Source organism: Lithobates pipiens, unplaced genomic scaffold (assembly GCF_037356315.1).
Source record: "Lithobates pipiens isolate NorthernLeopardFrog02 unplaced genomic scaffold, aLitPip1_a1.2 Scaffold_16, whole genome shotgun sequence".
Taxonomy (NCBI): Eukaryota; Metazoa; Chordata; class Amphibia; order Anura; family Ranidae; genus Lithobates; species Lithobates pipiens.
Genome location: NW_027507748.1, coordinates 54,075,333 through 54,102,399, shown reverse-complemented (window position 1 = coordinate 54,102,399; position 27,067 = coordinate 54,075,333). Strand labels below are relative to the sequence as shown.

General features: G+C 44.8%; 1 protein-coding gene across 1 annotated transcript in view; it reads right to left on the bottom strand.

The window, feature by feature from the left end:
* The window catches only part of PIGP (phosphatidylinositol glycan anchor biosynthesis class P), a 63,962-nt gene that overhangs the window by 26,076 nt on the left and 10,819 nt on the right, over window positions 1–27,067 (bottom strand). Inside the window, exon 2 of the mRNA XM_077479913.1 lies at window positions 25,058–25,176. The gene's annotated coding sequence lies outside the window, so the exon portion shown is untranslated. The remainder of the gene's footprint in view (window positions 1–25,057; window positions 25,177–27,067) is intronic.

Sequence of the window (27,067 nt, the reverse complement as noted above, 5' to 3'; positions counted from 1 at the left end):
TGATAAATGCATCCATCCACTGCACAGGCACTATGAGAACCAGTGACCTCATAGTGTATGATGATGTAATGAAATATTATCTGCATGTTCCATACCTCCCAACTTTTTGAGATGGGAATGAGGGACACCTACTAACAAACGTATGTAAGCATAGGACATGCCCCATCACACCCCCTTCAAAGGAGAATTAACCAAAAAAGGGTTAATTAAAACCCCTTTCACACTGCGCTGCCTAGGGCGTCAGCAGCAAAGCAGCGCTATTTTTAGCGCCGCTTTAACGTCGTTTTAGCGCCACTATTCGGCCTCCAGCAGGATGGTTTTAACCCCCACTAGCAGCCAAAAAGGGGTTAAATCCACCCGCAAAACTATCGCAGTGCTGGCCCATTGATTTCAATGGGGAGCAGTGGTGGAGGAGCAGCGAGTTCACCGCTCCTTCGCCGCTCCAAGGAAGAAGCTGGCAGGACTTTTCCTGACGCCCTCCCAGTGCACCGCTCCAGTGTAAAAACCTTTCATACTGGAGTGCATTGAGCAACTGTTTTAGGGTGTTTTGCAGGCGCTATTTTTAACACTATAGCGCCTGCAAAATGCCCTCAGTGTGAAAGGGGTCTAAATCCACAAGGACTTTTTTTTTTATCACTACTATTCCTTTATATTGGCTGTTAAAATGTACACATGCAGCAATTTAGAGATTGGATGAAAGGTTTAGCACTGGGAAACACTTTTTAAAAGACAAAAAGGGCATTTTATAAACAACTACATAGATCAGATCAAAATGAGGGACAAATGAGGAGGAAAGAGGGACATTGCTCCAAATCAGGGACAGTCCCTCGAAATCTGGTACAGCCCCTCGCAATCAGGGACAGTCCCTCGCAATCAGGGACAGTCCCTTGAAATCAGGGACAGTCGAGAGCTATTATGTTCTATCCAGGTTACATTGTTTTATGTCAAAATAAATTCCCATGGGATATTGAAAAATAGATGATGGTATCAGCAGGAAAGCATAAGCAGCTAAAATGGAAATCCAGAGGTGCTTCAAATGACTTTTGGACTTTGCTTTGCTCTCCAGTCAAGTGTAACTAAATAAACACATTCTTAGATTATCTACAAGGTAGCGAAGGCTGATAACAGAGAGTCTGAGGACAGCACAGGGGCAACGAGTCAGCCAAAGTTCACAGCAATAAATCAGCAGTTTAGCCAAAGAAAGAAGTGGCCGATGGGAGGTCAGAGGCCGGCTGGAGATGGCACAACCTAAATAGATTACAAGCAGATACTGTACATAGCAGAAGAGAACGGTGACATGTTTTATCTCTCCTTTCTGTCGGACTTGGAGTAAGATAGTCTTCACAATGACAGACCGATCGGGTCCACCTGTCCATGTTTCAGGCAGACCCAATTGGACCATCCATTGCGCTCTATGGAGCGGTGGATGTCAACAGGTATGTGTCTGTAGACACCTGCCGACATCCGAACCGATCCGCTAAAAACAGACATTCTCCATGGGGTCTACAGAACTCCGCAGTTTCTCTGTGCAATTGGACTGAAATCTGAGCCAGCCTGTGCTAGATGCGGTAACACAGGTACATCTTTTTTTTAATACATCTTTTGTGGCAATGTCCGAAACTCCAAAGATATTGGGTGGAGGTGATTGGTACTTTAAATAGGATATTGGATATTAACATTCTGGCTGAACCGCTTATATGTAGGGGATATTGAGTTACTGCGATGCCTCTATCTAAACCTCCCCTACTGGTAACACTATAAGGCGCGCACTTTTTGTTGTCCATAGACAGATTAAGTGGACCTCTCTACAGCCACCGACTGTGTCCGATTGGACTGTAGATGTCAATAGGATTATTCTCTTTGAAAAGCCTACATATAGCCTAATGGCGCGTACACACGAGTGGAATTTCCGTCAGAAAAATCTTGGATGCGGGATATAAATTGGGAGCATTTGAAGTTTATAGGTAATTTTCGGTAAAACCACCATTTTTAGGAGATTGATTCTACCTGTCCATGAGATTTGTCGCGTTTTCATTTTACCTAACACTGTTTTAATGTCATTTAATAATGGGATATAATTCGCGTGGTATAAGTCCTGAACCGTCTTTGTAATTTTTATACCTAGGTACGTTATTGCTTTTTTTTTCCATGTAAAAGGATATTCTTGCTGTAGTGCCATCTCTTCCTTTTTGTCCAATCCTATATTTAATATGACCGTTTTAATGGGGTTTATTTTAAAGTTAGAAAGCGCCCCGAACTCTTTTATTTCTTTTATTATACTAGGCATGGATAATCTTGGTTTAGTTATGTAGAGGAGTATGTCGTCCGCGTACGCCGCCACTTTATGTTCTTCTTCTCCCCATTTAACACCACTTATATTTACATTATTTTGCATCTTTGACAAGAATGGTTCCAATGCGATTACATATAACAGGGGCGAAAGTGGACAACCCTGCCTTGTCCCATTTAGCATTTCGAACGCGGACGACATACTCCCATTTACTCCTACTCTGGCTGTTGGTTGTGTATATTCCGCTCAAGCTTGGCTTGCATACACATGGTCACCCAAAAGTTCGCTGAACTTTCGGCTGTCAGGAACACGGTGATGTACAACACTACGACAAGCTGAGAAAATGAAAGCGGACCTCCACCCTGGCGTGGAAGTTCCGCTCATCTGATCCCTCCCCCCCTCCGGTGCCACAATCGGCACCTTTCAGGGGGAAGGGGGGTGCAGTTACCTGGATAATCCAGGTATCTGCACCCAGTTCCAGGACAAGACCGCCGCAGACACCCCCCCGTTGTGTTCTGGGAAACACACATTTCCCAGGACACAGCGGGGACCAGTAGAGACGCGCAGCGCGACTCGTGCATGCGCAGTAGGGAACCAGGCAGTGAAGCCGCAATGCTTCCCTTCCCGATTCCCTGACAGAGGATGGCGGAGGGGGCAGCAGAGAGACGAACGATTGCTCGTCATCTGCCGCCGACATCGCTGGACCCTGGGACAGGTAAGTGTCAATTTATTAAAAGTCAGCAGCAGCAATATTTGTAGCTGCTGGCTTTTAATTTTTTTTTTTAAAAGGTGCAGTTCCTCTTTAAGTTCAATGCTTCCGAGCATGTGCCGAATTGTTTTCAAGCATGCATCTAAATTGGTACAGACGATCAGAATTTCCGATCTGAACTTTTTCCGATCAAAAAAATTGAGAACATGCTCTTAATCTTTTGCTGGCTGGAATTCCGCCAGCAAAAGTCCGATGGAGCATACACACATGGTCGCATTTTCCGACCAAAAGCTCTCATCTGTCTTTTGCTGGCCGAATTTCCGATCGTGTGTACGGGGCATAAGGAACTCCCTGAATAAGTTTGATGTTATCTGGTCTAGATGGCTTCAATCTATGACTTGGGTATAATGTCAACCAATGGGTATTGTGTACTTTGTAATACTGCATATTGTTATTCGTTTTTTTTTTTTTTTTTGTGTATCATATACACTCACAGTGAGCGGGGGTGGGGGGTGGGGGGGGGGGGTTGTTGAAGGGGGGTGGGGGTTATTTTTTATTTTTTTGTGTTTTGGTTTGGTATGATTTCTACTTTTGTGGTTTTGTCTGTATCGTGTCAATGTTTTCATATAAAATAATAAAAAGGATTTGATTTACAAAAAAAAAAAAAAAAGCAGATGTATGGGGATCAGATGACCGTCAGATGGAAATGAACAGTCGGTCCGTTTACATCGCACTGGCTGTGTCCGGTCGGCATAAGCAAAGCGAACACAGACCTGTCATCCTCCTGCTCAGCAGAGAGGCCCCCTGCTGAGCAGGCAGATCTGCTGGCGGACCCAGCCAGTGCAAAAGGGGACTAAGGCTGGCGCCATTTTCAATTATTTTTAACCAATTTAAAGTTTTTAAACCATTCGAAGATTAAGCCGGCCATAGATGATTGAAACCAAGTATGGGCAGGTTGATGGTACCCAAGGTGATCGATCAATCGAATTGGGTAACAACCAGCCTGTTGGATTTCCCATGTGATTATTGCCAGCAGCGATAGCTGCTAGCAATAATCACCGTGTTCTTCTGGCTGGGACGGCTTCCCCCGCTGGCAGAACACAATGGGTCTGTGGGAGGGATTCCCCCATCACCACTCACTGAGTTAATGGGGAAATCAAGAAAATCGCACTGTCTATGGCTGGCTTTAGTCTGCCTATATTTTGGCGTCCTTTGTTTCTCCTATCACCCTATTCATGTGCCAATTAAAAGAAAAAAGATTTAAAAAAAATAAAACAAAAAACGTTTATGGTTTTCATTTCACACCTTATTTTGGAACCTAAGATGTCATCTCTAGGTCTCAATGCTTCTCGATCTAAAACCTCCCTTTTAGATTGTAAGCTCCAATGAGCAGGGCCCTCTGACTCCTCAGCACCAAATTGTAATGGAACTGTAATGTCTGCCTTCGTTCTGTTAAGCGCTGCACAAACTGTTGGCGCTGTGTATAAATCCCGTATAATAATGCAGGCAGATCATGGCTGGTTGGAGGAGCCAGCAGGGTGCTGTACATAGCTCCCTGAAAACATCACAGCGCCCGGCCTCTCAAGAGTTATCAGTCCTAATGCAAGCAGCAGGCTGGTTCTTGTGAGGAGCGATAAAAATATAAAATGTCTTGATGGGTGGGTGTCAGTCTGGAGGGTTGGACATTCCTAGGCAGGCTGTATATGCATGCAGACCACCCCAGGTAATGTCCACGTGTGATTCTGAGCCTCCATGATTAAAAGTATTGAAATCAATGAATGAAAGGAGTGGGCCAAGGACAAATCAGGCTGTGGAGGAAAGCGCTAGATGATGCTGGACATCCTCCAGCCAGGAAATGTGGTGAGCTCTATGTGACTCGCTGCAACTTTTAATGCTCACAGTGTGCAGTGAAATCAGAGTAAGTCATTTCAGTGCAGGAGAGGAGCCTGTCCAACTCTACAAGACTGAAGAGAAGGTTGGTGTCCAGCTTTAAACTAGACACAGATGGGGGAAAAAAAAAAAAACAGACAGAAGTTATAACCCTCCCGAACGGCTCACTTAAATCATCAGCATCCTCTGGAAAGCAAACCATGGTGGGTCACTTTTTAGAGGGAGTTTGACAGGTGGCTGGGAGTTGAATGGGTCATGTTTTGTTGGTATACATCAGTGATATGCAATTAGCGGACCCCCAGCTGTTGCAAAACTACAAGTCCCATCATGCCTCTGCCTCTGAATGTCATGCTTGTGGGTGTCAGAGTCTTGCTATGCCTCATGGGACTTGTAGTTCTGCAACAGCTGGAGGTTCTCTAATTGGATATCCCTGGTATACATAGTTACATAGTAGATGAGGTTGAAAAAAGACACAAGTCCATCAAGTCCAACCTATGTGTGTGATTATATGTCAGTATTACATTGTATATCCATGTATGTTGCGGTCGTTCAGGTGCTTATCTAATAGTTTTTTGAAACTATCAATGCCCCCGCTGAGACCACCGCCTGAGGAAGGGAATTTCACATCCTTGCCGCTCTTACAGTAAAGAAACCTCTACATAGTTAAAGGTTAAACCTCTTTTCTTCTAATTTTAATGAGTGGCCACATCTCTTATTAAACTCCCTTTCGCGGAAAAGTTTTATCCCTAGTGTGGGCTCAGTATGGTATTTGTACACACCAGGGGGTTTTATTCTTGCAGCAAATATGCAACCCTGTCTGGCTACCTTTGCAGCTGGGGAGGGCAATAAAAATGCAACTCAACCGCCTATTTTTAACCCCCCCCCCCCCCAAGTGCAACTGTAAACTAATGGTTAGAACACTCCTGTACTCTAGCCAATTTAAAAAAAAAAAAGCGTTTTGCCTTCTCTTCTATTTCAAGCCAGGAGGAATAGCAAAGAAATCACCAGAGACTAGGCAGTCTACAACCCGTATGTTCTACCACCAGAATTTACCAATTTTCATTTCCAAATCCTGCCAACATCAGCCTGTGCCCCTCGATTCCCATTCCCGCAGACAGGAAGTGAGGGGAAATTAATTTTGTACTTGTCACTAGAACAGGAAAATAATTTCCTAAAAAGAATTCCCACAGGGGACACCTGCTCTCTGACCCTGAAAACTGGTGGGAGCAAAATTCATTAGATAGCCAGCGCTTACAGCTGAATATAAGCTTGTGAACGGGCCTGGATTCCACCATCAATTTAGGACTATTCTCCATAGTTTTCACAGATGATCTACATGCCTTGTCTATAGCAGTTGAACTCCATTCAACCTCTGCCATGTTCACCTGAAGGAATGTGACACGAATATCCCTTGTAGTTGCTGAAAGCAGATCTGGAGGCAATGAGAAAATGGAGTGTTTGTTGGTGTTCATTTAGAGGAACATCAGTAAATCACCACCTGCTATAGTTTAGATAGGGATGCCATGACCTACACCTGAACTGGTCAGCCACACAGACACAGCCCCGTACTGTACTGCTAGAGCAGTGCTGGTCAACTCATTAGATAAAGAAGGACCTCATGTGAGGACCATGGCATTACCAAACAGCAGAACGTATGCAACCAAAGACTGTCAGAGAGGGTGAACATGCTACAAGAGATGGTCATTGACTTCGAACATGCTACAGGAGATGGATACAGACTGTTGACAAGCTACAGGAGATAGTCAGAGATTGCAGGCATGCTATAGGAGATAGAGACTGATAACATGCTACAGGAGATGGCCAGAGTGTGAACACAGTACAGACGATGGTGGCCAGAGGGGGAACATAGTCCAGAAGAAGATCAGAGACTTTGAACATTCTCTAGTACAGAGGTCTCCAAACTTGCTAAACAAAGGGCCACTGTGTGCTTTGGGGGGGGGGGGGTCAGACTGTGGCCAGTGGGAGTAAACAATGCCCCATCATTGGTATCAATGGGAGGAATAGTGCCCCATCATGGGTATTAGTGGAAGGAATAGTGTCCCATCATGGGTATTAGGGGAAGGAATAGAGCCCCGTCATTGATGTCAGTGAGAAGAATAGTGCCTCGTCATTGGTATCAATGGGAAGAATAGTGCGCCAACATTGGTGTCAGTGGGAGGAACAGTGCCCCATCATTGGGATCAATGGGAGGAATAGTGCCCCATCATTGGGATCAATGGGAGGAATAGTGCCCCACCATTGGTGTCAGTGGAAGGAATAGTGCCCCATCATTGGTGTCAGTGGAAGCAATAGTGCCCCATCATTGGTGTCAGCGGAAGCAATAGTGCCCCATCATGAGTATAAGTGGGAGGAATAGTGTCCCATCATGGGTATTAGGGGAAGGAATAGGGTCCCATCATTGGTGTCAGTAAGAAGAATAGTGCCCCATCATTGGTATTAGTGGAAGGGATAGTGCCCCATCATTGGTATCAATGGGAGGAATAGTGTCTCATCATGGGTATTAGGGGAGGAATAGTGCCCCACCATTGGTGTCAGTGGAAGGAATAGTGCCCCACCATTGGTGTCAGTGGAAGGAATAATGCCCCAGTATTGGTGTCAGTGGAAGCAATAGTGCCCCATCATTGGTGTCAGCAGAAGGAATAGCGCCCCATCATGAGTATAAGTGGGAGGAATAGTGTCCCATCATGGGTATTAGGGGAAGGAATAGGGTCCCGTCATTGGTGTCAGTAAGAAGAATAGTACCTCGTCATTGGTATCAATGGGAAGAATAGTGCGCCAACATTGGTGTCAGTGGAAGGAATAGTGCCCCATCATTGGTATTAGTGGAAGGGATAGTGCCCCATCATTGGTATCAATGGGAGGAATAGTGTCTCATCGTTGGTGTCAGTCAGAAGATTAGTACTCCATTGTCAGGAACTAGGCCCCACTGTTGTTGATGGTGGGGTGAATAATGTCCAAGGGCTGGAAAAAAAATCAACCAAAGGGCCCCAATCTGGTTCCCGTGCCACTGTTGGGAGACCACTGTTCTAGTAAACGGTCAAAGAGTTTAAACATGCTACAGGAGATGGTCATAGATTGGGAACATGGAACCAGAGATGGACAGAGACTGTGGGAAGAGATACAGGAGATGTCAAAGACTGCGAACATGCTCTAGTAGATGGTCAGAGAGTGTGAGCATGTTACAGGAGATGGTCAGAGACTGGCCCCTCTGCACATCAATCCTCCCATATTTGGTTCTGGCAGTGAAGTAACTGTGTGGTACAAAGTGGTTCTGAAACACTTTTCATAAACTGTTAAAAGTCCCAAGAAGAACAGCACTTAACCAGATAGGAAAAACACTAACAAATGCCTACTGGGGCCCAAGGCTGCACAATAAGTACCAAAAGGTTGCATGTGGCCTTTGGGCCAAAGGTTGGGCTCTATGTCATTACAATTCACCTGCACAATCGCCTTTTCAGGCTGGGTGGGACCAACAGTCTTATGTCTGGATGAGGGGGAATAAAACCAATTGACCAGGAGTAGAAGCCCTGTCCGATTACAATTGTTCTGCAGGAAATAAATAAAGCTGGCCAAACATGGCTCGAATTTCAACCAATTTTTAGCCAACATTTGAGAAATGGGTGACCTTGTTGGCTTGAAAACAGTTGATTAAAAAATTGACTCAGGTGTAGGGCCGAAACACCTAATCGATTAATCGACGACTAATCGGTTATGAAAATAGTTGTCAACTATTTTCATAATCAATTAATCGGGCAGCCGATTAGTTGGCCTGCATATAGAATGCATTATTTGTTTACATATCAGGAAATACAGTGCAGCACACATACAGCTCAGTACACCGTCCATACATGTCAGTAAGTGCCTGAGAACTTGTGAATGTGTGAGGAGCAATGCATCATGGAACATGTAGTCCTGGCTGGGAAGTGAGTGGTTCTAAAAGCAGAAGTTTTTGTTACCTTGCTATAGGGGCTGTCTATACTATACTTTGCAGCTTGCTATTGGGGCACTCTGAAGGCAGGAGGAGCCAGAAGCGTCAGTGGGGGACCACAGAAGAGGACAATCAAGGCTGCTCTGTGCAAAACCATTACACAGAGCAGGTAAGTATAGCATGTTTGTTGTTTAAAATAAAAAATTACTTTAACCACTTACGGACCGCCACACGCCAATGTAATTTCTGAACGAAAACCACATACACTGTCTGGAAATTCCTTTGACCGAGATGTTTTCTGTTCTGCTCTTTCAAATTTTCCTGTCACTGTGGTCAAGAAGAACGTTGATTTGATCCTACTAATGATTAGAAAATCGAACAAACGTTCTTAAAATGCAATTTTTTTAAGGAAGATATTGTTTTTGCATGGCCAGCATATAATATATTACAGTTCTCCTACTTTATCCACTTTCAGACGATCCCTGAAAACTCATCTCTTCAGAGAAGCCTATCTGGCCCCCATCTAACAACGATACATTTATCTTCTCAATCAGCACATCGCCCACAGTTATTATATCTTGACCTTCCCGCTTAGATTGTAAGCTCTAAGGAGCAGGGCCCTCCGATTCCTACTGTATTAAAGTGTATTGTATTTGTACTGTCTACCCTCAAGTTGTAAAGCACTACGTAAACTGTTGGCGCTATATAAATCCTGTATAATAATAATACTTACAGTTCTGTCTGAAAATCGGCAAAACAGTCTTTCATTATTTTTTTCTTTAAATACAAAATGTGATCTCCGAGTCTGATGATATTTACCAGATTCAACCTCTAATAGTATATACAGTATATCTCCTCTAATAGTATATACAGTATATCTCCTCTAATAGTATATACAGTATATCTCCTCTAATAGTATATACAGTGTATCTCTTCTGTCTGTTATTCTCAGAGTGGATTAGAGATTTTGCTTCCTAACCATATAGTTAGTTATCATATTTATCGAAAAAATCAGGGGGAAATTGTATGTGTGTGTTATACGCCGATTTCTGCTGCCTCGGAGTAGAAGGAGGGGACGAGCGCCGCTGGATTCCATGTGCAGCCTCACCTTTGCCGATCATTGCAGCCTCGCAAATGCCGGATTACACAGAGCCACGATCTCCTGTGTATCCGGCACTCAGTCACACACAGTTCAGCCCACCTGGCCCGGCATTGGACCACTGTTCTATTATATGAGCCGGGTGGGACTGTGAGTGACTGAGCGCCGGGTAAACAGGAGATCGTGGCTCTGTGTAATCCAGCACTGGCGAGGCTGCAATGATCGGCAAAGGTGAGGCTGCACATGGACACTAAGCAGGCTGCAATGATGTGCAAATTAGAGGCTACAGATGGGCACTAAGCGGGCTGCAATGATAGGCATATTAGAGGCTGCAATGATGGGCATATTAGAGGCTGTAGATGGGCACTGATCAAGCTGCATTGATGGGCACTGACCCTTATTTTGCTTTAAAGTTCTTTATTTAAAATTGACATTTTTTTCCTGAAACTTCCCTCTTATTTATAAAGCATCAAGATTTAAAAAAAAAACAAAAAAACAAATACAACAAACTTGTTATACTTACCTCCACTGTGCAGTTCGTTTTGCAAAGAGTGGCCCCGAGCCTCAACATCTGGGGTCCCCCGGTGCCTCTCGCGGCTCCTCCCCGCATCGTAGAACGCCCTAGGAGAAGCACTCTCTCGAGAGGGGGGGGGGCAGGTTACCTTGCGGGCGCGCTCTCGAGTACATCATTCGGCGTCCATAGCTGCCAAATGTAGGACTCGGCCTCGCCCCCCGCGTCATTGGATTTGATTGACATCAGCAGGAGCCAATGGCCCACGCTGCTATGAATCTATCCAATCAAGAGCCAAGAACCCTGGGCAGCATGTCTCTGCTGTGAGAAATTCCAAGGCTTAGGTAAGTAAAACAAGGGGGCTGGGGGGCCGGTCACTGTCAGGTGTTTTTTCACCTTAATGCATAGGATGCATTAAGGTGAAAAAAACACGAGGGTTTACAACCACTTTTAGGGTGCGTGTTATAAGCCGATAAATACAGTATTTATATTTACCACTGCATAGAAATATTTAAAGTGGAGTTCCAGGCTTATTAAAAGTCAGCAGCTACAAAAAGTGTAGTTGCTGACTTTTAATAAACAGACACTTACCTGTTCCATGGTCCAGCGATGCGGCCAAACGGGGAGTCGCTCCTCTCACCCTCCTCTCCGCTGGCGCCTCCATTGCCACTCTGGGCACCCAGCCGTGGCACCATTTGTCTGCATTTGTCTGCACTGCCTGAGTGGATAGGCGATTTCCTGGGACCTGTCACATGTCCCAGGAGATCGCCTAGAGGGAGGGGCTGCCTAAGGCAAAAGGAGGAGTCACCTTGGCGGTCCCCCAAAAAAAATTACATGCCAAATGTGCCATGTAAGGGAGCGAGGAGTGCTTAAAGCGGAAGTTCCACTTTTGGGTGGAACTCCGCTTTAAGAATAAAATTGCTTTTTATTTTAACTTTACATATTAAATTATACACCACAGTTTTTTAAGGTAATTATCCGATTGATCAAAACAATAATTGGCCAACTAATTGATTATGAAAATAATCGTTAGCTGCAGCCCTACTCAGGTGTAAAGTTCTTGGCTGAACAGGGACTACATCCTATCAGGTTTTTTGCACTACATATTGTGCTCTGAACCAGCAATGTAGCTGAACTCCCAATCTGAGGATTGGACAGCACAGGTATAGACTTGGTCTAGACTTAGAATACGCCCCCGCCACACCCCCTTAAAGGAGAATTAACCCAATAAAAAAGAAAAGGTTAATTAAGTCCTTTTAAGTGCTTTTTTTAACTACTGTTATTCCTTTATACTGGATTTTAAAATTGACAAATGCAGCAATTTAGAATTGGAGGAAAGGTTTAGCACTGGGAAACACTTTTTAAAAGATAAAAAGTACATTTTATATACAACTCTATAGATTAGACCAAAATGAGGGACAAATGAGGAGGAAACAGGAACATTGCTCCAAATCAGGGACAGTCCCCCGAAGTCAGGGACAGTTGGGAGCTATGCTATTACATAAACCGTTATGAATTGCACTGACATTAATCAATGCGTATACGTGCCTGATCTTTTTCATTATAAATACTGGTATCTTCAACAAATGACAGCAGCATAAACGCGAACAGAAGAGTGGATGGGGCTGTGAGAATATTAACCAGCTGACATAATTTTAGAAAGTTGTATGTGCCTGCACTGGCATGTTGTAGTGTACTCCCATATAAGAACACGCTTAGGAGGTCACCTATGAAAGTCCTACAGGCAGACTGTGGAGGGCAATGTAACCACTTCCATATAGGAGCTCCAACAGCAAGATTTTAGAGATAAATTATTCTTAGAATGGACAAATAGGGAAAGTCATAAACACGTAACGCAAATTATATATTTTTTGGCACTTGGCTTTAAAAACACATTTCTACCTCTGCCTTCCTCCAACATTTTTCCCAGGTGGAGGGGTCAGCGAGGTGGAGGTTCAAGACAATAGGGATGCATTTGACATATTTCATAGTGACACTAGCTAAGGGGGATGAAACTTATCTTCTCATCACCACTCACTGCTGCTTGACAGACTCGCTTCATTTATCCAATGGGCTGCAGATAACATCACTAAAAGCCAGGACTCTTATAATGGCCTCTATATAAACTTACTTTTCATAGGCTGCTTGATAAAAGCAAGTGGCCTTTATGAATCTGAGCGTTGCTTGAAGCTGTTGATGTAGACGTGTTAGATGTGAGTTATGAGTGCCTATGAGAGTCGGAAAGTCAGGGAATTTCCAATTGTTTCAAAATCTCCCTACAAACACGGCAGGTCCTTCGGTCTTCTGTATCAAAGATGACATAAACCCTAATGCCCCGTACACACGATCGGATTTTCTGATAACAAATGTTGGATGTGAGCTTGTTAGCTGAAAGTCCGACCGTGTGTATGCTCCACCGAACATTTGTTGTCAGACTTTCTGCCAAATGTTGGCTAGCAGGGTCTCAAATTTTCTGCAAACAAAATGTTGTTGTCGGAATTTCAGGCAACAATTATGAACGGGGTGATGTACAAGACATACAATGAGCCGAGAAAAGGGAAGTTCAATAGCTAGTGCGGCTCCTTTTGCTTGATTCTGAGCATGCCTAAACTTTTGCGCATCGGACTTCCAGTCTTCATGTACTGTACTTACTCCAGCCTGTCAGCCTCAAATCGCTGATCTTGACAGGCCAAGGGCCCTTTTACACGGGGATATATCTATTGATTCCCACTGAGCAGGTGGAGGACAGGCATAAGCCTGCTTTCCTCTATGGGTGGTCAGATGTAAATGGACCGCCTGTCTGTTTACATCCAACTGTCCTCCGATCCACCAGAAGGATCAGTTTTTAGTGGATAGGATCGGACGTCGGCGGGTGTAAACGGACACATCTGTATACATCTGCCATTCCATAGAGGGCAATGGATTATCCATTTGGGTCCGCCTAATAAACTGACAGGTGGACCCGATTGGTCCACCCATGTGAAAGGGGCATTAGGCCTCATGCACACTGATTTATTGTAAACTCTGTTTCTCCTGACAGGAGAAAATCTGTGTTAAAAACACACCTAAGCTGTTTTTTTTCAAACCAGTTTAACCACGTTTAGCAGCATTTGGAGTTTGGGCGTTTATTTTATTGGCCAGAATTTTATTTTAGTCTGGCTATTAAAATAAATGCTGAAGTGATAAACGCACCTAGCGCATAAGCCCATTTAGCGTTTTTATGCCCAAAAGCTCCTGTACTAAACATGATTCTTCTACATCCAGGAGCGGAGCTTTGACTCTAGTCTAAACTGCTGCTCCTAAACTCCTATAAAAGCCTATGTGTGTATGGATATATAGGGGGAGATTTACTAAAACTGGTGAACACCGAATCAGATGCAGCTGTGCATAGTAGCCAATCAGTTTCTAGGTTTTATTGTCAAAGCTTAATTGAACAAGCTGCACCAAAATTCTGTGGTTTTAGTAAATCTCTCCCATAGGCTTTTATTGAGGTGTGTTTAGGGGCTTAGGTAAAAAATGCCAAAAGCCCTAAAAATGTCAGTTTAGGAGCAGCAGTGTGCATGAGGCTTTATGGATAGTGACAACAGTAGGCCATGCCTGCACAATGTGTATTTAGGGGTGGATGTGATGCGGTAACCATGCAAGTAGTACAATTCGGAGACCCAAACCAGGAAGTGCCTAAATAAGGACCTTTATGGCAGGAGCACCAGATATTCTTTTAATAACAGATGAAGATTTTAAATTTAAAGCAACTTTTAAAATGACAGTAACATGCCAAAGCTTATATAAGAGTCTAGTGATTGGGTTTAGAATGACTTAAAGTGATCCTATCCCCACAGGGCCTCTTACAAAAAATCCCAATCCTGCAAATGAAGAGGCACTATACTTACCTTTCCGGTGGTCCAAATCTTGAAATGCCAACACTTCACCTCTCCACAGCCCCTGCAGGTATTGGACCAGTAGGATGAGATGATTAGTTGCTACCTGTGCTCAGTGTTGCCAACCGTTAGTATTTTTACTGGCAGCCAGTAAAAAATGGGCACTTTTCTCCTGCCAGTAACAGGAAAAGTTTGCCAGGTAAAAATATGGCTGTGACACTGGACTCGGAACTGCACATGCGCAGTTCCAGTCCAGAGCCAGCTGAGATCATCCGGAAGCCTGCTACAGTGTGTTCAGGCAGTGCTGGCGGGGGAGGCGGGTCTGGCGGAGGTGGCGCCTGAGCATGTCGTGTAATGTCATAGTGCAAGGGAGCAAAGCAGAGCGGCTGGAACCTCGCGTGTGGGTTTGCGGGACAGGAGCAAGGTAAGCCGGGAGTGGGATTATCAGTGCTGTTTGGACCTGAGGGACCACCTGACGTGGAGAGAGACTGTCCCTGTCCTGTCTCTGAGTGTCTTACTCATTAGATCAAAAATAAAATAAGAAATATGTTCTTTTGCCTTAATATCTACTGTAAATCACATTGCTAATTGCATATAATTGTTTGTAGCCCAAATACTGAAAATACTGACATTTTCACTTAAAACTGTCACTTTGTAACTGTTGGAAATGTGCTGCACATAATGCTTCCTCCTACCAGCTCTTACATCCTGTTGTTAACCATGAGCTAGGTTGGAATAACATCTGCGTGTGGTAGAAGAAGGAAGCATTCACACAACTGGAAGTGAAAACACCCGTAGCGGTAGGGAAGCACTAAAATGCAATAATTCAAGACACAGGCTAAAGGAAAGGGAAGTATAATTTCCCATGTTTTACAGGGCTAGGTTTTATGTAAGTGACCCTATGGTGACAGGTGATAAATGCCTAAAGGTCCCCACTCAGGCTATCAAGGTCTGAATGAGTTAGATGCCACGACAAGTGAGGGTGCGGGCTGAGGAGAGGCCTGTCCAGACCCATAGCACGCTGCAGAAATAGGAAGAGATAGCCTGGCCCGAATGGTTAATAGGTAAAAGCACCCCTAGCTTCATCCAGGCCATGTCCCTGACATGTTTCGCCCCGTCCCTGGGACTTAATCATTAATCTCCATGATTAAGTCCCAGGGATGGGGTGAAACATTTTGGGGGACGTGGCCTGAATGAATCGAGGTGAGACTGCTTTTACCTGCTTACCATTCGGACCGAGCAAAGGAGTGGGGCAGCAAAGCTATCGTCGTTCTTTTTACAGCCTGTGGTGTCAGGGTCACTTTAAGTATTTAAAGTACAAAATGTGCGTTGCTTTGATGGGAGAAGATTCTACACAGGGTTCTGGTAGGCTTGTGCAATGTAAATATAATGATTACATCATTACAGCAGTTATTAAGAGGAAGCGCTATACTATATCATATTAGTAATTGCTGCAATGATAAGGGTCAGTAGGATGTGATGAGTCAATTGGTCTTCTACTTAATTTGTCTCATGCACTTCTTGCTTTCTTTTTTTCTTTACCCCAACAAAAGGTTGTCCCACAAAAGGGGCTTTAAACAAAGTTCATGCAAAAATAGGACTTTTATTCAATTACTACCGAAAGTGTGCCTTTCCAGAATGAGAAAACTTGGGGATATAACAAATAGAAGTGTCTTGGTGGGCAGTAGATACAGTACAGGAGATGATACGTTGCAGAAGGGTCACAGAGGGGGTAATGCTCATAAGCTGGGGCACCAAGGGGTTAACACTTTTTCTGTGGCAGGTAACCACTGAGAGATTAATGCACATACTCTGCAGGCTGGTAAAATGCACCTTGCTGCGCAAGAAATCGCTTTAAAGCGGGAGTTCCGCCGTTTTTTTAAAAAAGTCAGCAGCTACAAATACTGCAGCTGCTGACTTTTAAAATAAGGACACTTACCTGCCCAGCGCGCCCGCAATGTCGGCACCCGAAGCCGATCTCTCGATCGGCTCTTGGGTGCTGCTGCCGCCATCTTGGGTATGGGAATCAGGAAGTGGAGCCTTGCGGCTTCACTTCCCGGTTCCCTACTGCGCATGTGCGAGTCGCGCTGCGCAATAAGGATGGTCCCCGCTGTCTCTGGGATCTGTGTGTTTCCCAGCATACAGCGGGGGACCTGCAGGAAGTGGTGTAAATATCCGCAGATTCTGCGGATATCTATGACGGAAGTGGATGCAAATACCTGTACTATACAGGCATCTGCACCCCCCCTCCCCCCTGAAAGGTGCCAATTGTGGCGCCGGAGGGGGGGAGGGTTCCAATGAGCGGAAGTTCCACTTTAGGGTGGAGCTCCGCTTTAAGGCCTCATTTACATGGGTGTGCCAATTTGTTCTCCTGTGCGAAGGGCCGTCTCCACCAGTGTGGAATGCACAGGTGTTCCATGCAGCCGAGTGCAGGCAGCTTGTTGAAATCAATGACAGGAGGCCAGCTGCACAATCCGGCATGGATCTCCAAGCACATCCCGGAGTACATATGTGTGGGTTTGATCCACAGATCAGAATGCAGACGGACTAGGATCTGATCTATGCATCAGACCAGCATGGATGTACACTCCAGCATGTTCTTGGAGATCCGTGCAACCAGCTGCATATAACTGATTTGATGGAACACCTGTGCTACCTGAGCGGGTGAGGACAATCCTTCTCATGGGTGTCTGGATCAGAACGCCCATGTGAATGAGGCCTAAAATTGTGCTTTAACACAAATGGAACACTGTAGTGTTGAAATGCATGCAGTGACACGCATTACTGAAAATACATAGTAATGAACAATCCCCAATGTCCCTGCCTAGGCTATGCCGTCCAGGAATGTATACAGATAGCAATCAGTGAGATGCTAATCACTGATATGGTTAACACCTACAAGTGATGACCGTTCGCAATCAGTGTCTTTTCAAATGCTAATTGGAATTGGAGAACGGATCTCCAAACTGTAAAAATATGTCAGCCCTTTCTCTGCTCTGACTGCCAGTTCCCATCTCAGATCACCAATCATGTTTTTCTAATTTTCACATCCACTGATAAAATGCTCAAAAATTACCCATTGTCGGGGAGTGTCGGGGTTAAGTGTTCATAGGGGCGTGTTTCTAACTGTATGGGGGCATGGCTGTGTGTGACATCACACTGATCGCTACTCCAGATGACAGGGAGCAGACAATCAGTGTGCTGTCACTAGGCAGAATGGGGAGATGCTGTTTACATCGGCACCTTACCATTCTTGAGCTCTGTGACACGATCGCGGGTAAACCCGCGGCAATCGAGTCCGCAAACATAATCAGGGAGCTCTCGGCAGGTGTGCGCATGGCGGGAAATTCAAAATAACGTACAGGTACGTTACTTTGCCCATGTCAGGGCTGGCTTAGCCCTTCCTTCTCTGGGCTGGCTGCTCAGCTGTCGGCTAATTGCCAGCTCTCATCTCTCTCCACAGTTACCAACTGTTCCTTATCCAGCTCGTCTGGATATCCTACTTAAAGCTGTCCAGCTCACTTCATATCTGCCTTCGCCTTAGTCACATCACAAGAAACCATCTCCTGGGGTTCTGTTTAACCACCTCAATACAGTGCAGTTACACCCCCTTCCTGACCAGACCAATTTTCAGCTTTCAGCGCTCTCACAGTTTGAATGACAATTACTCAGTCATCCAACACTGTATCCATATGAAACTTGCGTCCTTTTTTGCACACAAATAGAGCTTTCTTTTAGTGGTATTTAATCACTAGTGGGTTTTTTATTTTTTGTGCTATAAATAAAATAAAACGTAAATTTGGTGAAAAAAATGCCTTTTTCTTTGTTTCTGTCATAAATTTTTGCTAATTAGTAATTTTTCTTCATAAATTTTGGCCAAAATTTATACTGCTACATATCTTTGGTAAAAATAACCCACAATAGTATATATTATTTGGTCTTTGTGAAAGTTATAGAGTCTACAAACTATGGTACCAATCACTGAAAATTGATCACTTCTGATCAGGCCTTCAGTACATCAGGTGTATCTCATTTCTTGAGACACTAACAAGTCAGGAAAGTACAAATACCCCCCAAATGACCCCTTTTTACAAAGTAGACATTCCAAGGTATTAAGTAAGTAGCATGGTGAGTTTTTTTAAGTTGTCATTTTTTCCCACAATTCTTTGCAAAATGAAGATTTTTTTATTTTTTTTATTTTTATTTACTAAATTGTCATATTATCAGGTTATTTCTCACACACAGCATATGCATACAACAAATTACACCCCAAAATACATTCTGCTACTCTTCCCGAGTACGGCAATACCACATGTGTGAGACTTTTACACAGCCTGGCCACATACAGAGCACCAACATTGATGTAGTACCTTCAGACGTTCTACGAGCAAAAATGACGCATCTCATTTCTCAACCACCTATTACACTTTTGAAGGCCCTGGAGTACCAGGACAATGGAATTTCCCATAAAATTACCCCATTTTGGAAAGCAAACACCCCAACGTATAATCTGTGAGGCATAATGAGTCTTTTGAATGGTTAATTTTTTTCCAGAAGTTTTTGGAATATGTGGAAAAAAATTTAAACGCATTTTTTTTTTTTTACACAAAATTGTCAATTTATAAGATATTTCTAACACATAGCATGTATATAGCAAAAATGACACCCCAAAATACATTCTGCTACTCCTCCCGAGTATGGCGATACCACATGTGTAGGACTTTTACACAGCCTGGCCACATAGAGAGGCCCAACATTGAAGTAGTACGTTCAGGCGTTCTAGGAGCATAAATGACACATCTCATTTCATTCCTACCCATCACACTTTTGAAGGTCCTGGACCACCAGGACAGTGAAATTACCCACAAAATGACCCCATTTTGGAAAGCAAACACCCCAACGTATATTCTATGAGACATGGGCTGCAAATAGGTACTCGGGTACTCTTATGGGCTGGTGACAGGTACTCGGGTACTCTGATGGCCTGGTGACAGGTACTCGGGTACTCTGATGGCCTGGTGACAGGTACTCGGGTACTCTGATGGCCTGGTGACAGGTACTCGGGTACTCTGATGGCCTGGTGACAGGTACTCGGGTACTCTGATGGCCTGGTGACAGGTACTCGGGTACTCTGATGGCCTGGTGACAGGTACTCGGGTACTCTGATGGCCTGGTGACAGGTACTCGGGTACTCTGATGGCCTGGTGACAGGTACTCAGGTACTCTGATGGCCTGGTGACAAGTACTCAGGTACTCTGATGGCCTGGTGACAGGTACTCTGATGGTTTGGTGACTGGTATTTGGGTACTCTGAAGGGCAGTGACAGGTACTCATATGGACCGTGACAGGTACTCGGGTACCCTGATGGACCGTGACAGGTACTCGGGTACTCTGGTGTGCCGTGACAGGTACTCGGGTACTCTGGTGTGCCGTGACAGGTACTCGGGTACTCTGGTGTGCCGTGACAGGTACTCGGGTACTCTGGTGTGCCGTGACAGGTACTCGGGTACTCTGGTGTGCCGTGACAGGTACTCGGGTACTCTGGTGTGCCGTGACAGGTACTCGGGTACTCTGGTGTGCCGTGACAGGTACTCGGGTACTCTGATGGGCCGTGACAGGTACTCGGGTACTCTGATGGGCCGGGACAGGCACTCGGGTACTCTGATGGGCCGGGACAGGCACTCGGGTACTCTGATGGGCCGGGACAGGCACTCGGGTACTCTGATGGGCCGGGACAGGCACTCGGGTACTCTGATGGGCCGGGACAGGCACTCGGGTACTCTGATGGGCCGGGACAGGCACTCGGGTACTCTGATGGGCCGGGACAGGCACTCGGGTACTCTGATGGGCCGGGACAGGCACTCGGGTACTCTGATGGGCCGGGACAGGTACTCGGGTACTCTGATGGGCTGGGACAGGTACTTGGGTACTCTGATGGGCTGGGACAGGTACTCAAATACTCTGATGGACTGTGACAGGTACTCTGATGAACTGTGATTGACAGGTACTATGAGGGGTGGTGACAGGTCCTCTTTATTGGGGGGGGGGCAGGCAGGCAATCAGTGTGATTGGTGTACACTAGGCGGTAACGAGATGTTACCGCAATCTCCTCCTCAGGAGGATAACAACCCGGTAACATCTCGTTACCGCGGTTTGTTTACATTTTAGTGATCGGCTGTGAAAGGATCACAGCCGATCACGTGGGTAAACAGCCGGCCAATGGCTGTTTACCAGCGTCGGTGACGAGCAGTGTTCCCGGGGAACACGCCGCCACCGGCGTGCATGCGCAGCGTGCTCATGATCGCGCGCATGCGCCGTGCACAGTCGGGGTGTGACCATCCGTGATCGGCCGTGACTTCATCACGGCCGATCACGTGGTAAACAGCCATAACGAATGGCTGTTCACCCCCTTCTGTGGCAAGCGGTGTCTCCGTGACACGCCGCCACCGAAGAAACAGGGATGCGCACGCACGATCGCGCGCATTCCCTGTTTAAACTGTTTAAACAGGAGGCCGTCATATGACGGCCTCCCGCCACAATAGGTGCGCCGCCTGGCCGTCATTTGACAGCCGGCAGTCGGCATCTAGTTAAAGACTGGATTGCTGACAACCCTTCTGGCTCCTTATCCTGCTTGCTGTTGTTCTACTTGGATCCCTGACTTCTGGCCTGGCAGACTACCCGATCTGGTTATTGAACTCTGGCCTGGCTGACTACTCGATCCGGTTACTGGACTCTGGCTATGCTTTGAATATGCTTTCTCTATTTACCTTTTTATTTTTATTAATAACAAGTGTGATTTAATTGTACTTCTGTCTCAGTCTGATTTATGGTTTCTGACAGCCCAGCCGCGCCATTCTGCCGACGTATTTATACAGGAGCCGGTCTGGAATCGGTTAAAGGCAAAGACCTACAGAATTAGACACCGTTCACGCCATGCAGGTGCGAAGAAGCATTGCCTGTGCATTGCATGTAGGGCAGCTCATTTATTTCTGCCCTACATGCTATAAACGCACAAAAGAAGTCCCTTGCACTGAAGCACCTTATGTTTTGGCGTGCCCAAAAAAAGCGCACGTTAGCAGATGTGTAGGGGTGCCAATTAAGAATTATTGGCACTGCCGTGTGTCTGCTAAATGGCAGCACTTTATCTGTGCACATCGGGAAAGTGAACAAATTTGTTCCCTACACACAAAAAGTGTGAACATAGCCTAAGGCCTCATTCTCAAGGACATACTTAAGCATACCTCCAAACATTTTGAGATGGGAATGAGGGACACCTATTTGCAAAAGCATGTGGGCATAGGGCACTCCCTCTACCACCCCCCCCCCCTTAAGGGGGAATTATAGAAAAAATATGATTAGTTGTTAAACCCCCAAGTACTTTTTTTTTACCATTACTATTCATTGGCTTTACTGGCTTTGGAGATTTATAAATGCAGCAATTTAGAAATTGGATGAAAGGTTTAGCACTGGGGAACACTTTTTGAAAGATAAAAAGTGCATTTTATATACAACTATATAGATCAGACCAAAATGAGGGACAAATGAGGAGGGACAGAGGGACTTTGTTCCAAATCAGGGACAGTTGGGAGCTATGCTTAAGTGTATGCTCATGCGTGGGCCACATTTGCCTGAATAGAGATGCACAGGTCATTTATCACTGTGCAGGCGGTCCCATTCATGTTAACTGAGTTGCAGCGGCTGCACTGGCACAGCCGTTGCTTCCAATTTGGCATCCATGTGCATCCCTAATTGAGCAAACATGGCCCTCGCGTACACTTAAAGTCATTGTAAAGTCTTGTTTTTTTCCTATAAAAATATAAACAAACATGTTATACTTACCTGCTCCGTTGCAGAGGATTTGCACAGAGCAGCCCTGATCCTCCTCTTCTCTGGTGCCTCTACTGTGATCCTGGCCCCTTCCTCCTGTTCAGTGCCCCCACAGCAAGCAGCTTGCTATGGAGGCACCCGAGCTGAGTCACAGCTCCCTGTATCCATTTAGACATGGAGCTCCAACCCAGCCCCCTCTATTCCCTGATTGGCTAGCTGACTTTGATTGACAGCAGCGGGAGCCAATGGTGCCGCTGCTGTGTCTCAGCCAATCAGGAAGGAGAATCATGGACAGGTGAGACACTCCTGGACATCACTGGACAGAGAGGGACCTCAGGTGATGCATACTAGCCCATTATGCTTTTACTTTGCAGGGGGAAAAAAATAAATCAGGGTTCGCTTCCTCTTTAACCACTTCAATACCATGCACTTTTGCCCCTTCCTGCCCAGGACAATTTTCAGCTTTCAGTGCTGTCGCATTTTGAATGACAATTACCAGGTCATACAATACTGTACCCAAACTACATTTTTATAATTTTCTTCCCACAAATAGAGCTTTCTTTTGGTGGTATTTGATCCCCACTGGGGTTTTTATTTTTTGCTAAACGGACTAAAAAAGACCAAAATTCTTGAAAAAAAAAATATTTGTTATTACATTTTGTTTTCTTCTTCACTGATGTTCACTGATAAGTTGGCACTGATAAGGTGGCACTGATATGCAGAATTGATGGGCACTGATAGGCAGCACTGATATGCAGCACTGATGGGCAGCAATAGGCGGCACTGATAGGCACTGATAGGTGGTACTGATTGGCACTGACAGGTGTTACTGATGGGCACTGATTGGCACTGTGGTGGGTATTGATTGGCACTTTATTGGGCATTGGCAGGGGGTTATGATGGGGCACTGACTGGGCACAGCTTTTAATTACATCTGATGGGGCTATGCTGATAATCAATGTGCTGATTATCAGCACAGATCGGCTCTCCCTGTCAGCGCGAACCGAGGAATGCCATTTACCGGCACTTCCTGGTTCATGCTGTGATCAGCTGTGATCAGCTGTGATTGGTCACAGCTGATCACGAGGTAAGAAGCCTCTGACAGAATATCACATTCGGAGATGCGGCATGTCACACAGGCGCGCACTGGCATGTTATCCTGCTGGACGTTAATATGACGCCCAGTCAGGATAACAGAACCACCTCCCTGAGGTCCATCTGCTATTGACCGGGCGGGAAGTGGTTAAAGTCAACTTTAAGTTACTTTTTGTCAGGCTGCCACACATGAATGAGGATCTTTATTAGGCTGTTTTGTACCTTCTTCCATTTCCATCAGAGCCGGTCAGGCGAGCTCTCTTATCTTCCCTTCCTCCGTTCCCCCCCCTTTTTTCCCCCATCTTTACCTCATGGTGATTTTGATTTCCCATACCTCCCATGTGTTTTCATCACGGTATGCATTTAAAAAATATCCACTCTTGACTATAATGACTTTTGAAATGAAATCTGCTATAATGTTTGATCTGTATTGTCATCATGTAATCAGTGAATATGTATGCATGTGATGTATAAATATTGTGTATGCATTTCAATGTACCTCCCAGTACCAATAAAATCGCCTGAGAAAGCTAACAGCGAAACGCGTAGTGATCCATTGGTGCTGGCGTTGTGATCCCGTCGGCTGGCCTTCAGATAAAAGATTTCTGTTATGACAGCATATTCAATATTCCTAAGGCTTCCTTGTCCAGCCATAGTGGTCTTGTATGGGAGAATGTACGTACTATGGCATACCCATGTATTCACTTTTCCTTCCTTACTGGGATCATAGTGGCAGCCTTAAGGGCACTTTCACACTGACAGCGTGGGGGCGCTAGTTTTAGCAGTGCTTTACTGTCATTTTAGAGGAGCTTTATGGCCACTAGCCAGACACTCTTATACACCGCTCCTAAAGCGTCCCAAAGATGCCCCAAAGATGCCGCTTGCAGGACTTTTTTCAACATCCTGCCAGATCAGCGCCCCAGTATGAAAGCACTCAGGCTTTCACACTGGGATTACAGATGAGGCATTTTTTAGGTGCTTTACTTGCACTATTTTTAGCGCTAAAGCGTCAGAAAAACGCCTCCAGTGTGAAATGGGGCTTAAAGTCTGCTTTTCAATTTCTTATTTATTCTGTTTACATAATTGGATGTGGCACCACGCACTGTATTTTCTGTCTCCATTTTCTCTTTAACGAGGTTGTACTAAAGTCTATTTACCGATGGATTTCTGTACAATCGCCCTGTTGGATTTTCCCTGTCAGATCAGTACTGCAGGCTGTAGCGTGCAATGCTGATCAGTGTATTCTGATAGCCAGGTTACAATGTCAGAATACAATGATCCAAAACACAAGTCCAAATCGACCTGTCATTGCCTACAACAGAATAAAAGTGAAGGTTCTGGAGTGGCCATCTCAGTCTCCTGACCTCAATATCATTGAGCCACTCTGTGAAGATCTCAAATGTGCAGTTCATGGAAGACAGCCCAAGAATTTACAGGAACTGGAGGCTTTTTGCCAAGAGGAATGAGCAGCTTTACCATCTGAGAAGATAAAGAGCCTCATCCACAAATACCACAAAAGACTTCAATACACAGAATTAAGGAACTGGGGTATGTAAACTTTTGATCAGGGTCATTTGGGTCGTTTCTGTTGCTATTATGATTTAAAAAGAGTGAACACAGTTGATCGATAATAAATGGCTTCAGCCAAACGCTAACCATGAGTGAAAGAAAAGTTTTTGTGTTATCATTCATATTCTCTGAAAAATGGCCAAGAAATCATAAATTCTGCCAGGGAGGGTATGTAAACTTATGAGCACAGCTGTATATATAATAAATGTGGTTTTGGTATATATGTTCTTATTGGGTTACCTTGTGAATTAGGCTCCTTATTTATATCCTAGCTTGAGGGATGGAATGTATCGAACAAATCACAAGGGAGCTCCAGGGATGATTCAACAACTAGACATCCTGGGAGAGGCACAGAGGACCTGCACACATGGAATATAAATACAAAAAGAAAGAAGTAATCTCTCAATTAGCCATTTCACAAATGTTTGACATATAAATGATCAGTACTGACAGTATTTTTACATAGCATTTTTTTTCTCCCACAACTTAGCTTTAACCCTTTTGCTGCCAGAGTTTTTTTTTGTTCGTTTTTTTGCACACATGCTTAAAACCTCAAAAATGTATATATTTTCAGAAAGCAGAGACCCTGGAAATAAAATGGTGGTATTTCCAATCTCAAAATTTCAGTAAAAAATACAATAATGTTAATTTTAGGGAACACAAATATTACACAGTCTTGTAAAATATAAAAGATGAGGCTGCTTCTTCTAGGCTCCTAAATCCCAGATCTGGGGAATTATTTAGGCCCCTGATTCCTTCCGAATTGCTGTAACCAGAACATTCCAAGCAACTCGATTTTTTTTTCTGCAATTTTATTATTTAAATATGATGACAGTAGACAGTGAATGTATTTTTTATTTTTAGTCATAGTTTTATTATTTTAGATCAGTGATTCTCAACCAGGGTTCCTCCAAAAGGTTGCCAGGGGTTCCTTCAGCATTGAGCAATTTCTGCCTCTCAGATAAGTTCCCACTGAGCACTGACACCATTGATCTTTTTAGCTATCTGTAAGGGGATAATTCTTCCCAATGACCACAAGTGTAAGGACCATTCTTCCCACTGACCATCACACTAATGTATCATGAGTTGTAGATTTCTAATTTTTAGCAGGGGTTCCCCGAGACCGGAGAACCATTTCAAAGGTTCCTCTGTGTTGAAAAGGTTGAGAATGGCTGCTTTAGACGTTTCCTCTATTGCCCATGGATTGAAATATGTACAGCTGCATTGGTCATAACAACATTTTGAGCTTTAATGTTCTGTAACATAATGTATTAGGCCCCTTTCACATGGGCTGTCTGATCAGGTCCGCCTGTTAGTATTTCAGGAGGACCTGATTGGATGCTCCATTCACCCCTATGAAGTGGCGGATATCAGCGGTGACATGTCTACTGACATCCGCCACTATCCGATCCTGTTTGCCAAATCCAGATGGATGGTGGTCCTATTTTCTAATGGATCAGTTTAAAATAGACAGGGGGTCGTTTTTACCCAATCTCCACATAGAGGAGAGCGAAACTGGGCCCATCTCCGGCCTGCACAATGAGCGGAGACTGACCTGTCATCTGCCTGCTCAGCGGGGATCCCCTGCTGAGCAAGCGGAGGCACCCATGTGAAAGGGGCTGCATTATTTAAGTATCTGTAATTTTAAAACACTTTGTATTTACTGTATATTTGCAACTGTTTACAATAAAAAAGTAAAAAAATAAATAAAAAAAAAAGGGTTGAGGCTCCATCAAGTAAAAAGACGGCCAACATGTCAAGCTTTACATTTGCAAGCGCCCGTGAGACAGCCCTACATTTTTCGATACCCTAAATTTTTCCATAGATGATGCTTTAAAGAGGACGTAAACCCTGATTGGTTTTACTTCCTCTTTCTTTCCCTGCAAAGAAAAAGCATAATGGGCTAGTATGCATCGCATAGTAGCCCATTATGTGGCACTTACCTGAAAACAAAGTCCATGCTGTCCCCGCTGGTGGCCGAATCCATCTTAGCCCAATCTTCCTTCCGGGGCCACAGTCTTCGGCTCTGTGACTGGCCAAAGCAGCGTGATGTCACACACATGCGCGCGGGAGCTGTCAGTCACGGCACTTGCGAGTGAATAAATGGCACAAAGGGCCGTTTCTTCACAGCGGTGATATATCTCCTAAACAGTGCACGTTTAGGAGATTTTTCCACTACCTATAGGTAAGCCTAGAGGTAAAAGTCAGAATCAGGAGGTTTACAATCACTTTAACCACTTTTGGACCGCT